This window comes from Microchirus variegatus, assembly GCF_963457635.1.
Source record: "Microchirus variegatus genome assembly, chromosome: 9".
NCBI classification, from domain to species: domain Eukaryota; kingdom Metazoa; phylum Chordata; class Actinopteri; order Pleuronectiformes; family Soleidae; genus Microchirus; species Microchirus variegatus.
In genome coordinates, this window is record NC_139810.1 from 25,825,055 (window position 1) to 25,840,638 (window position 15,584).

At 41.6% G+C, this 15,584-nt stretch overlaps 1 protein-coding gene across 1 annotated transcript in view; it reads right to left on the reverse strand.

Annotated features, from left to right (window-relative positions):
• LOC310931406 (arf-GAP with coiled-coil, ANK repeat and PH domain-containing protein 3-like) overlaps window positions 1–15,584 on the reverse strand; it is a 77,423-nt gene that overhangs the window by 61,692 nt on the left and 147 nt on the right. The window lies entirely within an intron of this gene.

The window sequence follows — 15,584 nt, forward strand, 5'->3', positions numbered from 1 at the left end:
GGCCTGGTGTCGGCAAAGCTCGTCACACACACTCACGCCCTATCGCCCTGGGATTTTACCCTTCACTACAAGCCTGCTTTTAATATCCAGGCAGACTGACGCATTTCCTGACCCATCCCTCGACCCGGTTCTGGCCCAGCCACGACTCAAAGTCTGCCCCCGCACACAGAGGAAGGCAGGGAGGACGGAAAAGAGGAGGGAAAAGGGGGGGGAGAGAGTGAGAGCGACGCAAAAAAAAAAAATCAAAAACAGATGCTTGTACATATGTGATTCAGCATTTCGAAACTGGGCAGAGAAGTCGGGGTCCCGTCACTCCGTCTCCTTTTCACACTTTGAGGATAACGGCTTAGTATTTGTATTGGATGTGGGGGTTACTTCATATTCCCCAGTTGACCACAAACAGCCACAGCTGTGCAGCTGGAATCCCCCCCCCCCCCCCCCCCCCCCCCCCCCCCGACTTCTCTCTATAACTTCATCCCATTTCCTGACCCATAGGACGATAAATATTTAGCATAGGCTGATGTTGACACACCTGGATTCTATCCAGCCACTTTCCCCCATGAGACAGCGGATTTTCAAGCATTTCGGTCATCGGGCGAGACGCTTCAGAGACGTGACATTGAACAGCGAACTGGTTAGTCATAACTCTCTCGTCAGCCTTTCTACGTTAAAGATTCAAATGTACGGGAATGGAGTGCAACAATAAACCAACTTTGTTGTCAAAAATGTATAACAAAATTAGCTGCTGACTAATTTAGCTATTGTTGAACATCGTCTTTTACAGAGTTAGGGTGCTTTCACACCTACAGCATTTGGTGTGCACCAAACGTGTTTGGTCTCTTGCTTTGTTTCATTTGCGTAGGTTTGATGCGCGTTATGGCAGCATGAGCGCTGCCTTGCGAGCCAGCCGTATTCAGTGAGCCATCGATCAGCTCCGGTGACCGCGGCGCTTACGTTCCGTGGCGGTGAAGGCGCCTGGTGGATATCGGGGGTTAGTCTGGTTCCAGCGCCGATGGTCTTCGCGGTCTATTTTGGTTCCTTTAGAACTATGCATGTGTGAAAGCAAACCGTACCCACGTCTGTTTGCTACATTGTAACGTTTTTTCTGACTGGTGCGGACCAAAACAATCGAACTATAGGTGTGAAAGCTCCCCAAGTCATTTCACTCTCCACCTTTCTCTGCTCAGAGCGAGTACTGAGTAACTGTACTGCTAATGGTGCGTTCCAGAGCCCATCCAAACCAGTTGGACGTGGGGCTTACCCTACCTCCAACTAGAAAAATTGCACTGGAATGCCAGTCGAAGTGGGACCTCCTACTCGCGAAGACGGGGCTGATCGACCTACCCCCACGTCACCAAAACTAAGTCGGAGAAAAATGGTGGCGCCCACGGAGTCACATGAATAGGCTATAAACTTTACGTTTCTGCGTGTAGAGTTGTTTTAGACACGGCAATTTTATCACAACTTGTTTTTCATGTTATGGCGTGAAATGATGTCGTCCTTGATATCTGTTAGCATGAAGATATATAGGGTTACGGTAAAAGTATACTCATGACGTTACATATCGATATGTATCGCTTTTACATATACGGCTCGCTTGTGTATGTAAGTAGACTGAATTGCTGACCGTCAAAATGCCTCTTCAAAGATAAAGCGAAAGCGCCGCGATCGTCCATGTTTTCTAACATTCGACTTCAATTGCCTGGAATTTGTTTGGACGGGCTCTGGAACGCACCATTAGCTGTTAGCTCAGCTGGGCTAAAAGCTGAGCCAGCAGATTTCTTTATTCAGCCGTGTTTCCATCACGGTAGAGTTCGGTTTTGGTACAGTATGTTATGGGTTTCGACTGAGAACAGCACCTTCACTTGGTAGGCGAGATACGTAGCGCGTGACATCGTACCGGTTCGGCAGCGATGAACACCGACATTGGACGCGACACAACAGACAACAACAGAGGACGTCCAGCAGATCGTTTGGTTGGTTCGAGGCAGTTTGTCTCCACAAGACATCAAGACTCTGATTCTGTCGCCCAATCAGCTCACTTTACTCCAGTAGTACTCCAAGGGAAGGGCAGTGGAGCGACAAAGTCAGAAGATACATACTTTATTACTTTACAGGGACTTTATATTTATCAATTCACTGTTTCAATAATCCATGACTCGTAGTGGTACAAAAAGGCCAAACACAAGTCATCATGTCTCATAGTCTGCTGACAAATAAAGCACAGTCACTCATGTCATGGATGAGACAGTTCCTCATACAAAAATCTCTTATAGCACAAAGACTTAAAACACAGTGGAGAAATTGGGTTATTTCCAATTAATGTTGTTTTTTTATTTCTTGAATGTAAAACCTGTGCAGGTGAAAAACCCGCCAAAACACCACTAATGAGAAAACCTGATACCGATTAATGTGTTTTTTTTTTTTAAGACCTAAGAGCTTGAACCTCTGTGTTGAGTTTCTAGGTCAAGCACTCAAGAGAGCGGAGGTATTTTAAACAAAACCGAGCTCACACAGCAGTAAAAAAAAAAAAAAAAAAGGTTTCGGGGAAACAGCTTCATTCGCTTCCTGATAAAGTTGTGATCATAGCTTAACATAAAGACTGGAAACTCCTGTCTCCAAGCACTGGTCAGGAGAGAGGACATTTGTGCTACGCTGAACTGGCTCTAGTTTTGTTTTCATTGGATCAGTAGCGATGTTCTCATATAATTGTCTACAACAAAAGGGAAGAAATGTAGTTCCCCAAAATGTCAAGCCATTCCGACAAAAAAAAAAAGAGGAAGACTATAGAGGGGAAAAGAAAAAAAAACCTACTGTGAATCTCCTGTGACAAATGTGACATCTTTACAGTACGAGGAACATTAGCCAGACTTTTTTTTTAACATGCACTCAGAATTATCATCCTTCTCATGCGGCGTGACGAGCTAAAATGCATGGAGTCACATTACAGCCCGAACTTAACTTGCTCCATGAAAGGTCAGGAAATGTTCCCAGTGCCCAGATGAGACGAGAGATTCCAGCTGTTAACTTTGGGACAAACATTTTCAACATTCCTTCCTACATTGAGACATTCACAGGTAAGACACACGTGACCAGCGTCTGATCCCGGGACAAATTGGAGCCCCTCTCTGACATATTAACGGGGGGGAAAGAAAGTGGATTTCCAAACAACATGAGTCATCGGATATCCACGGACAACACAGAATTGAGATCAGATGTTTGGTCCATTACCATAATCCAATCTAGAAAGGGAAAACAAATGCTGAGTTTTTGTTTTTTTTTGTTCCTCCACTCTGTGAAGAAAGACGTGGATTATCCGTATTAAAAGTCTGTGTGTTGTTTCCGTGTGTGTGATGTTGCACTCACTGTCTGGAACAGCGCCTGCTTTCTAACTCCCCTTGCCTTGCATTAGCGATCACTGGTTTGATTCACCCGATGGCTGTTGTAGGAACACCAATGCCAATTTACTACAACTCATCCATCATTTAGGGCTCAAGATGTTGCCATAGTGCCGATTCAATGTCTGAGTCTCAGCCAGGGGCAACCTGTGGCAACAGCGGACGGTTGATTTGAAAGAGAGCGGAGAGGAACTGAGCCTCATCCATTAGATTTCATCGCACACTCTTGCCAGTTGTGCACCGACTTTGTCCAGCTCTTTGCCACTTCTCAGGATGTCCAACAGAAGAAGATTAGTGCAGCGTTCTGCACCCCCCACAGCTCTTTGTGAGTGAAACGTCTCGCTATTCATCAAAATGAAAAAAGAAGGACAGTGGGGGCTCACGCGGCGATTCTCCCCTCCTTTCACAAAAGACTCAGGGATGACATCATCTCCGCACCCCAAAGCATTTCACCAGGGGATTCATCTCCATTTATACAAAGCATTCATTCGCTTCCGGGATATAGAACAGATGGACACAGCACTTTATAAACTGATACACCAAACAGTCTAAAGGACAAGTGTGAGCACTCTGACATTAGCACCAAAAACATTAATATACACTAACGTTCAAAAGTTTGGGGTCAACACGTTTGTGTTTTCCATTAAAAGTCACACTTTTATTCAGCAAAAGAGTTGCAAAATGAATAGAAAATATAGTCAAGACATTGACAAGATTAGAAATAATGATTTTTATTCAAAATAATAATTTTGCCCTTTCGTCAAAGAACCAGCAAAACTGTTTTCAGCTGTGCTAACATCATTGCACAAGGGCTTTCAAGGGTTTTCTAATCATCCAATAGCCTTCTAACGTGATTAGCAAACACAATGTACCATTAGAACACTGGAAATGGGCCTCTATACACCTATGTACATAGATAACAATATATAGAGTGTATTTCTGATTCATTTAATGTTATATTCATTGAAAAAAAGTGCTTTTCCTTCAAAAATAAGGACATTTCTGAGTGACCGCAAACTTTCGAACTGTCGTGTAAGTACGTTCCAGAAGTAGGCAAATTTCTATCCATGCAGCCTTTAAGGCCTAATCACATTTCACCACTTAGGCTTACTTAGCCCCTTTGTTGTTCTGCACATTCACATTTTAGCATGTCCCAATACTTTTTCGAGGGAGAGGATTCGGGAATGAAATGCAAGGACTAAGTATCACCTTCAAACCGAGGATTTTTAGAGGCACACTTCAAACGGTGGGTTATGAGATTTTTCACAAGCTAAACCACATCAAAGGCAAACTTATATTACCATCATAAAGTTAACATGGTTGCGTAACTAGGGAAACCACAACTGAATTTGATCGCAGTCTCTTGTACATACCAAACTGATCCACGAGTATTCATATGAATGTTTATACTATGGTTCCATATACCTACACTACCGTTCAAAAGTTTGGGGTCACTTAGAAATGTCCTTATTTTCATATTATTTCAATGAATATAACAATTAACCAGAAATACACTCTATACATTGTTAATGTGGTAAACGACTATTCTAGCTGCAAACGTCTGGTTTTAATGGAATATGTACATAGGTGTATAGAGGCCCATTTCCAGTGTTCCAATGGTACATTGTGTTTGCTAATAGCGTTAGAAGGCTATTGGATGATTATAAAACCCTTGAAAACCCTTGTGCAATGATGTTAGCACAGCTGAAAACAGTTTTGCTGGTTCTTTGACGAAAGGGCAAAATTATTATTTTCAATAAAAATCATTATTTCTAATCTTGTCAATGTCTTGACTATATTTTCTATTCATTTTGCCACTGGGATGAGTTTTCACATAAAAAAATGTATTGATTTATGGCACAAAGGATCTGTGCTATTCCATGTCCAAAACAAACCAAAAAAACGATGTTTAATTTTCAACATGTGCTGAATATTCACCAGAACATTCACCTTCACCAGAATATTTGCACACCCACAACAAAGCCTTTCACTGAGACTCAATGAACATGGTGATTTATAGCCACGGCTGAAAGTTTGAAGAGGCAACAAACAACTTCCCTCACACATCAACACCACGATACAAAAATGCAGACGTGCCTGCGAGACGTTTCTGGAGGAGTTAAGGCTCCGACAAACAAACAGAAAATCTCAAGAAGAGGAAAACAATGGTTTGCATAATGCTCTCTGGTCGTACAAACAACTTCCAATCCTATCTCATTTTCGCTCTGTGCAGAAGACGCTCTGCAGCAAAATGGGTCATTTCGAAGCTCTGCAAAACACGATGTTTCTTTCTCTGAAAAGGGGCTTTTCCTTATAAACACTCGATCTGCTACACATTGCCTTGTAGTTTGTGTCTGTAGAGAACATGTAGACGCCTTTAAACACTAGGAGGTGGCACTCTGATCGTCTTTTTGTGCGACGACCTTCCGATAGCTGCCCTACATGCTTTGAAGAGCTCGGCGGCTCAAACTGGCACAAGTCCTTCATCTGGTCTCTTTTAAAAAAGATGAAAGCCTTTTCCCAACTAGCGGTGCACGGCCTTTTTAGTAGGAGGGCAACAACACTGTGATTAAGAAATTACACGGCAGCACTGTGTGTATCATTAGATCTATTTGCATTTCCTCACATCAGCATGTCACCAATTGGATGTTAAGCCTCCAGGTGTGACAATTTACCATCCAGGGATTGAGCTGAAGCGAATGTGGGCCAATCCCCGATTAAGACACACTGCACACTGCTGACTTAATCCCTAGTCACTTTCATTACCTGGAATTGTTAGCTGCGGCACATAAGAGCTCACAGATGCCCTAAACAAAATGGTGATAAGCCCACACAGGCCAGCACCACTGAGCTCTCCAGCTCATAAAATCAAGCACATGGATGAAAATTAAAATAGCAGATGAACTCACATGGGTGCACCTCGGGGGGGGTGATAGCAGAGCTGGAGTTTAATGCGTGTAAAGCTGACATCACAAGCAGAGGTCACAGACCAGAACACAGGCTTTGCTTCAGTACTAAACAAACAGAAACAATGCTGTTTGTCAAGCGTGAAGTATTCAAACACAAACACCATCTTAGAAGTGCGATCCATATTAACCTTCATAACACTTTTTCTCGCCAATATCCCATGAATCTTAAATCGGATTTTCTCCACAATCAGCTGCGTTCTTCCTTGGCCTCCAACCAACCAACCAACCAAACAACCAACCAACCAACCAACCAACTCACCATCCAATCAACCAACCAACCAACCAACGAACCAACCAACCAACTCACCATCCAATCAACCAATCAACCAACCAACCAACCAACCAACCAACCAACCAACCAACTCACCATCCAATCAACCAACCAACCAACCAAACAACCAACCAACCAACCAACCAACCAACCAACTCACCATCCAATCAACCAACCAACCAACCAACCAACTCACCATCCAATCAACCAACCAACCAACCAACCAACAACACAAACATAACTTCCATGATGGAGGTTGAACATGTCATCGAGTAAAACTAACTCATAATGTTATGAGTGCATTTATGAATTTATGAATAACAAAGAAGCATTTTAGAGTGAAATCTTAATTTGTAATTTATGTAGTGGATTAAAAAAAAGCATAGGCAGTTTGCCTTAAATTCTTAATTCACTCCTTAACCCACTGAACACATTGTACCTTCATCACAGATAGAAAACAAGTGAACATAAATCCTAAATAAGATCATTATAATTCATAAAGGCCTAGAATGATTATAAAGATGCAGATGCCCCCTTGTGAAGCTTCAAAATAAATCACAAAGAATGCATGTTTTGCGAGCTATACAGCATTTTCAAGAAGATAATTCAATTCCCAATTGTGATCATCATGGAAATTCAACACAATCAACTCATCCTTTCCCGTCTCCAGATTGTACTGACGTACAGGATTTGAACAAATGCAGTTAAAGTCCACCACTGGAGACCAAAGGTCAAAGATAGTCAAAAAACTAACATAAGCTGCGGTGTTTATTCAACCACTATCATAGTGAGTGTGCCCTTCACCGTGAACCAGCCAAAGTCCCAGTGTTGGGTGGAGCATTCTTTGCTCAGATGGAAGAAGGTCAGTCTAAACTAGAGCAGAAGCAACAGGACCACACACAGCACAGCATCACAACCAGCTGCAGCTGGAGATGTAGATCCTCCAGAAACACAAGCAACATCCCCCAAAACTGTGATGTCTCTCTCACACACACACACACGGACTGAGATGAACTTGACACTCGGCTGTTTAATAATTGAATATCTATAGTAGCAATAATGAGGAACAGACTCCACTCTTGGCAGCGAGCTCCTTTCTATAAATATGTATTTGATATGAACTCGGAATGAAATCCAACCATACATGAAACAGATGGGTAGAGTATAGTACATCTTGAAACGTTAAAGCAAATAAATCATGAATGTCGCAGTTCACGAAACGCAGCACAGAGTTTACATGGACGCCTCTAAAGATGGACAAGGTCGACCTGTGAGCGCTGATGCGTAGTTTCATCATAATCCAACAGCTGTTAGAAGATGAAGGCAAACTGAATACATCACAAGGACTTTTCACAGTTTAGTGAAGATATTCTGTGGAAGTTTTGGTCTTTTTTGTGCTGTTTTTGGTGCCGTTGATGGACCGTACCAAACATGGGAGAGACGTTATCTTTAGTGTTGTCTTTGGACAACGTGGTGAGAATTTGGCGCAATTTTCTAACGTTTTATGTTTTCCTTGATCTTCAGTTGACAAAAGCGGGGGTTTTTTTTCCCCTGGCAGCCCTTGGCCAAAAGTAAAGGAATTGGGTTTAAGACAAGGGGGGTCGCTGGTTCAAATCCTATATAGGGTCAGGGTCAGGGCCAGTATTGTTGCCGGTTCATTTACAGTTGATCAAGTAATTATTTTTTACAACATTTTGAGAGAGAACTACCATCGACTAAACATTAATTTGTTAATGTCTGTCTGGTTTTAAACATTTCCAACATTGTGAGATTAATGTGAGAAATGTGCCACAACATTGCATATGATTTCTAACTTACTGCATTTCTTGCTGAACTTTCCTCTCAACAGGCAGAGTAAATCTACCCGTACAAAAGCAAGACGTTAACACCACATGCTCAGCATTCCTTCACACCAGACAATTGCACACATGGAGCCCTCTCCAGCCCTGTCATCTGACTGTCACAAAAATCCATCCATCCACTCATTTTCTCACAGACACTGGATACACACAAGCTGCAAGAGCCACAGGTCATTGGCCTTGAATTCCCCGCCTGCCGGCGCTCTCTGGTCTCTGCCCTGTGACTCAGTGACGAGGCCCATTGCCATGACGGCGGCCCGAGGCACAGCTCTCCTCCCCCAGCTGCTCACAGTAGAGGTGGAGGTATCATGGAGGTCTCTGGCCCCCCGGGCCACTAAGAATCAGGTAAAAAAAAGACTCTCAAAGTCTCTCAGCCACAGCAGAAGTCAAGCTCTGGACAAGACAAAAGTCATATCCTGCTGCAGGACTGTTGGGACGCAAGAAAGAACCAGAAATGTGACACTTACAGTACAGCAACAAAATGCACACAGTAGAGTATTAGTATGGTAATCGTTTGTAATAAAATAAGAATTATCTCATTACTGTGTTAATCACCAGATAATAGTTGGTTATAATGGGAAATGTGTGTTGGACATAGAGGACTTTATATCATGGTAATCACAAATATGTTCATGTGAAAGATGTATTGATCCCATTACCAAGCCACATGGTATTGTTGTCTATTTTCAATGCAAATTGGAAAAACATGCAAGTTGGAGACAGTTCTATCAGATCTAAATCATTCAGCCCTATAGTTAAAATGGAAATTGCATTTCAGATAAGATTGTATTGCTTGAATATCACCTCCCTCCCTACAACAAGGTTATTACCATACTATTACTATACTGTTTAGTGTTACTATACTATACTATTCTGGAGCCATGCATGATGGTTGCTGTAGCAAGGAAGCCAAGACAGCCCTCTCTCCAGCCGGGGGGGGGGGATCCCAAGGTGATCCCAGGCCAGCCGAGAGATATAATCCTTCCAGTGTGTCCTGGGTCGGCCCCAAGGTCTCCTCTCGGAAGTCCAAAACACTTCCACAGGAGACATGTTTGTTGTTGGCATGTCCAGGAGACATCCTAACCAGATGCCCAGACCTCACCCTATCGCTAAGGCTGAGCCCTGCCGCCCTGCGGAGGAAACTCATTTCGGCTGTCTGTATTCACAATATCGTTCTTTCAGTCATTGCACAAACCTCATGACTATAGGTCAGGGTTGGAACGTAGATCGACCGGTAAATCAAGTTATCAAAACTAAACTGAATCATGGTGGACGCTGGGAAAAGATGATGAACATTGTTTTTCGAATGTTCTGGCACTTGAGTGCTGGTGTAATCAATATCATGATTCATTATTTGCAAATGAAAATGATCATTAGTCGCAGCCACGATACATCTAATATAAACTACAACATAAGTGAATGGCTGCCATGTGTGTGAAGCCATTGCGTATATATATTGTGCTCCAACAGTATGTAAGTGTGACCTCAAATTAACATGTCAGTGGTGAGAAAACAGCTCAAACGTCGTGCGTTGCCAATGTTGTGCCGGAGCAAACACAAACACATGAGTTCCTGTGGCCTTGTTATTTGTTACAGACTTTCTCAAAGCAGATGTGCATGAGCATCGCTGCTGGTCGCAGCCTCACATCTGTCTGAGTCAGCGTATCCATGGAAACTAACAGAAAAACACAAATAGTTAGTTCGAGCTCTGAAGTGGACGAGTTATACTTGTGATGTTGTTAGGAAAAGCATACGCAGCAGGCCGCCGTCTCCTGGTTTGTTCACCGTCTTTGTTCAAATGCAGAGTGAGCATCAAGCTAGTAGAGAATATTTGAGAAGTAATAGCACAGAACTGATTCCCTGTCTGATTTTACATGTGTGGGAATCAGTGTGTCGTTCCAATGCTCATTGTGAAAACCCTTGATTTTCCTGTATTCTGGGCCCGCTGCTTCCTTCCAGTCATCCACCTCCGGGCTGGTTACATAACGCTTCATATTTAACTGTAGCGTGTTGCTTTTAGCTTCACAAAAGAGCCATTTGGATGCTCTCTGAAAACACTGTTACGGGGCTACAGTGGCTGCGAGAACTCTTTCTGGTCATTTAAACATCCCGGGCAGCACATAAAAGACTCGTAATATAAACGTAACTGACAATATCTGGAGCAAAACGGGAACGTCTTTCTCCACTTGTACATGTGGTTTAAAGTCATTGATGCAGTTGTATTGGAGACAGTTGAGTGTCCTTCCAAAACCAAACGTTAGCTGGTGGCTGGTTGATAGCATGTCATTCCATGTCTTTCTACCATCCATTAACTTCAAAATAAAGCTGACAGATCACATTTAATGTCCTTAGAAGACCAAAAGTGCACGTCTGGATTTTGCTATGTTTTTGTTCTTGTTCTTTGTCTGTGTACCAGTTTCTTCTCTTATTTCCAGGTCAAAGACAGAGGGTGGGATCTGTGGATTGAGTCCAACTGAATATATACCTACAGTAGTAATTTGAATCCCAATTGCCAGATACGTTAACCCAACTGTGAGAAATTGCATACAGTACAATTTTAGCCGGATCAACATGTTAACATTTGTTTTAAAAAGTCTGGTTTTAGTCAGACTAACATGTTAACATCTATTTTAAAGAGTCTGGTTTCAGCAGGACTAACATGTTAACATCTATTGTAAGAGTCTGGTTATAATCGGACTAACATCTATTTTAAAAAGTCTGGTTTTAGTCAGACTAACATGTCAGCATCTATTTTAAAAGTCTGGTTTTAGTCGGACTAGCATGTTAACATCTTTTTTAAAAGTCTGGTTTTAGTCGGACTAACATTTCATCATCTATTTTAAAAAGTCTGCTTTTTGTCGGACTAACATGTTAACATCCATTTTAAAAGTCTGGTTTTAGTCGGACTAACATCTAATTTTAAAAGTCTGATTTTAGTCAGACTAACATGTTAACATCTGTTTTAAAAAGTCTGGTTTTAGTCGGACTAGCATGTTAACATCTATTTTAAAAGTCTGATTTTAGTCAGACTAACATGTTAACATCTGTTTTAAAAAGTCTGCTTTTAGTCGGACTAGCATGTTAACATCTATTTTAAAAGTCTGGTTTTAGTCGGACTAACATTTCAACATCTATTTTAAAAAGTCTGCTTTTAGTCGGACTAACATCTAATTTAAAAAGTCTGGTTTTAGTCGGACTAACATGTTAACATCTGTTTTAAAAAGTCTGGTTTTAGTCGGACTAACATGTTAACATCTGTTTTAAAAAGTCTGGCTTTAGTCGGACTAACACAATCATTGATTTTCTTTCTAACCCAAATAATGAGGTAGTTGACGCTAACACGCAGCCCCGACTCGCTGCAGCTTCACTGCGCTGTGAAACACAGAAGGAGAAGGTTTGTGCAAACGCCCGTCGCTCACTGAGCAAAGCCTCCTGCGACATGTGCGCCTCTCTGCAGCTCCAGATGACAGTCATTTACGTGCTGCTGTCAAGTCTGGAAGCACAGATTCTCTCTACGTGGGAGCGCGCAAATGAAAGATCACAATGATAAAACTTTTTGCTTGATGTCTTGCCAAAAAAAAGCTGAAAAGCTTTTGTTTTCCAGGTCAAATTATCCAATAATTCACAAAAACAAAACAATAAAAATATTAAGGAATTTGAAACATACATATGATAACGATTATGCACACCATTAATCACACTGCATTAATCAATCCCCTGCACTGTGAACTAATTTGCAACAATACCAAACTAATGCAGCTGCAGATTCTGAAACACATTGATGAATCACAAATAACCCCAACACCAACAGCCAATTTATACTCCATTTTTGTCCGTCCATTTGTTTTCGCGATTAAAAATCAAAATATTCGGTGACGATCACTGAGGACACACACGACTCATGCGTGCTTTTCATTGTATGCCATTTGGAATCCATCAATCCACTGTCTACCTCTTCATCCTCCACATGAGGGCTGCAGGGAGAGCTGGAGCCAATACCAGCCGACATAGAGCGAAAGATGGTCAGTCCATCACAGGAGACAAACACCGTTTACTTTAACCCTGACACCTATAGTCCTTATGGAGCGTCCAATTAACCTAATCCCCAGTTGCAAACTCCACACGGTGATCATCTTGCTGTGAGACAACAATGCTCAATGCCACAATTTGAAATTACTGAAAAATAAATGGAATACTTAATACTCAAATCAGCATTTTAAACCAACTGTGTAAACATACGGTGGATGACTGTAATGTATGTTATTATATATAAGACCTATCCTGGACTTATAGACTTTTACTTATAACCAAGTATCTTCCCATATCATTTCATTGGTACTTCAGCTGCAGTGAAGGATCTTTCCTCCTCTGTACGTGTGAAAGGATTGTGGATTCTCAGACAGTTTGGCAGAGCAGACGACCAGGTTTAGATGTGGGTGTCGAAAAATTCCTGTCTTATTGATGTAACCTCTGGTGCACAGCGGTCACTCAGAGTCTGAGTGGAAACCTTCTGCGATCCAGTGATTAGCGAAACCGTTTGAAGTGACACTGATTGAGCTGCTGCTGAAACAATACTTGAAGCATAAGCCAACAGACAACAGTCACTGTATAGAAATGTACAGTACATGTTGAGAATTAGCCTTTTCTTTTCTGTTGCAGGTGAACAGATGTTTGACAGCATTACGCTTTAAGAAAACATACAAGTGACCTTTTCGCGCTTTTCAGACGAGATGATTGATTGACCGTTGGTTGCAACCCGACTTTGAGACGGATCCTTGGACAGGAGCTTATTAATGACGGGAATCTAAACGTTACGATGGATTTCCGCTGTTAGCACATTGCAGTAAATCACTTTCACTTCTTTCCTTTGGTTCTCCTGGATCGGAAATATGATATATTATTACAGGCGAGTGGCGGTGGAAGTATTCACATCCTAAACTGAGAAGGAGAAGTACTAATATCACAGTGTAAAGCTACAGTGTGTAACCTTTGGTCCTTCGTCAAAAGGCGGGCTCCATCAAGCAATGGTAGCAGACCTGACTGAGGGAGCCTTTGGGTGTATACAGCAGTTGCTCGGGGCACAAGAATATACTTCTTTTTGTGGGCGCTTCTTTTGTGTTTTTTGCAAAAACTCCAAACCGTTTGCAGCTGTCTCAGTCTACTAGCACAATTTGGAACTTTACAGGTCAACTCCACGGCGCTCCCCCTTGGGTCGACCGCCGTTTTGTGCAAATACACATAAATGCGTAGAGAGTTTATCCGAAAGATTCTTACAACTGCAAGAAAAAGCCATTCAAAAAAAGCCAGTCCGATGTTTGCTTCTTGTCTACTGTGATAAACGTCTAAATTTTGACGCCTCCATCTACCTGGCTGGGCGGCGCATGCGTCTTGTGCGATTTCGGGCTGGTTTTCCGCTAAAAGACAGTAGGGGGAATCGGAGACATCGGCCAATCTCCTCGCGGACAAGCCATTTTAACCATCTCAGTGACTCCGAAGTTGTTAAATTAGGGTATTGCATAGTTTGCCCTTTAAACAAGTCACGACGTATGGTTTTAGCGCGGTCAGCAAAGTCAACTTGATCTGCTATGAGAGTGAAAAGCATTATATTGAAAAGGAAATGAGTTGTGCAGGATTTGCAGATTGACTTCATCTGTTCAGATGGAGCCAATTTGACACAGCTGATAAATCACAAATGGCTTGTTATCCTTTTTGTTTACATCTTCTTCACACTTTATCTCTTTTCAATGGCAATCTAAGAGTTTATAAAACTAAGTTGACATTATACATTTCAAATATGGGGACAGTGATGTGTATGTTGCATGAAATGAGAGTCGCGAAACAAAGTTGCCAATTCATTTCTGCTCGTCGTGTACCCCTAACTCTACTTTTTGAGAGAAAATGTATGATATACTAGCTATATTAACTACATTAAAGGCACCATATGTAAGAATGTGGCCAAAAAACGGTTACTACACTCAAATTCAAAATACAGTGGTCTTTTAGGTTTCGTTTTCTCCGCCATTGTAGCTTAGACGTACTGTAACTGGCAACCCGCGGTTGCTCGGGCAGCTGAGACTCCACTGACTGCAATGATTGGTAGACGGCGGTAGGTGGCGCCACATGCCAAAACATGATTTCAAAACATAAACATGATTTGCAGTCTGCAAGAGATTTTTTTTAATGCGAATATTTTGGCTGTACTGTTGTTGTTGGTGAGTTCAGTTTGTTTTATGAACATTATTCCTGAGTCTCTGTGACATATTAGGAGGATTTTCTTTAGAGCTGCAACTAACGATTATTTTAGTAATCGATTAATCTCTCAATTATTTTCTCGATTAATTGATTAATCGGTTGGTCCATAAAATGTTAAAAAAAAACGTTGATCCGTGTTCGTCAAACCTGGAAATGACAACGTTCTTGAATGTCTTGTTTTGTCCACAAACCAAAATGATTTAGTTTTAATGATTTCTTTGTTATGTGGAGCGAAGAAACAAAGAAAATATTCACATTTAAGAAGCTAAAACAATCAGAAATCTTGTTTTAATCATGAAAAAAGCTTCAAACCGATTATCGATTATCAAAATAGTTGCCGATTAATTTAGTCATCGATTAATAATCGATTCATCGATCAATCGTTTCAGCTCTAATTTTTTTTTACGATCAGTTGCTTTAGATTTATTACATAATGCACCTTTAAGTTTTGGTTTTTTTGCTTTCCACCAATTGACTGAACGGCTTTTCAAAGGATGCTAATGGGGGAAAAAAATACTGTGGCAAGTCAAGAATAATCAAGGCTGAGACCTGAACTTATGACTGTATATGAGTTTATGTGCACATGTATGTAAATTTAACTGTATATAATCTATGCTTTTATTTCAGCAGCTCCCAGTGAGGCCATGTGACACCACATAATTATCATGAAATCAAGTGAAATGAATGACACAGGGATGGGCCTGAGGGAACCTCAACACTGTAATTCGAAGTCCATCATTTCCCAGCGACTTTTCAGTGCAACACGTCGCAGTTCACACATGTAAGAGACTCACGCTGCTCAAACCATTCCCCTGTCTATTATAATTACGCAGAA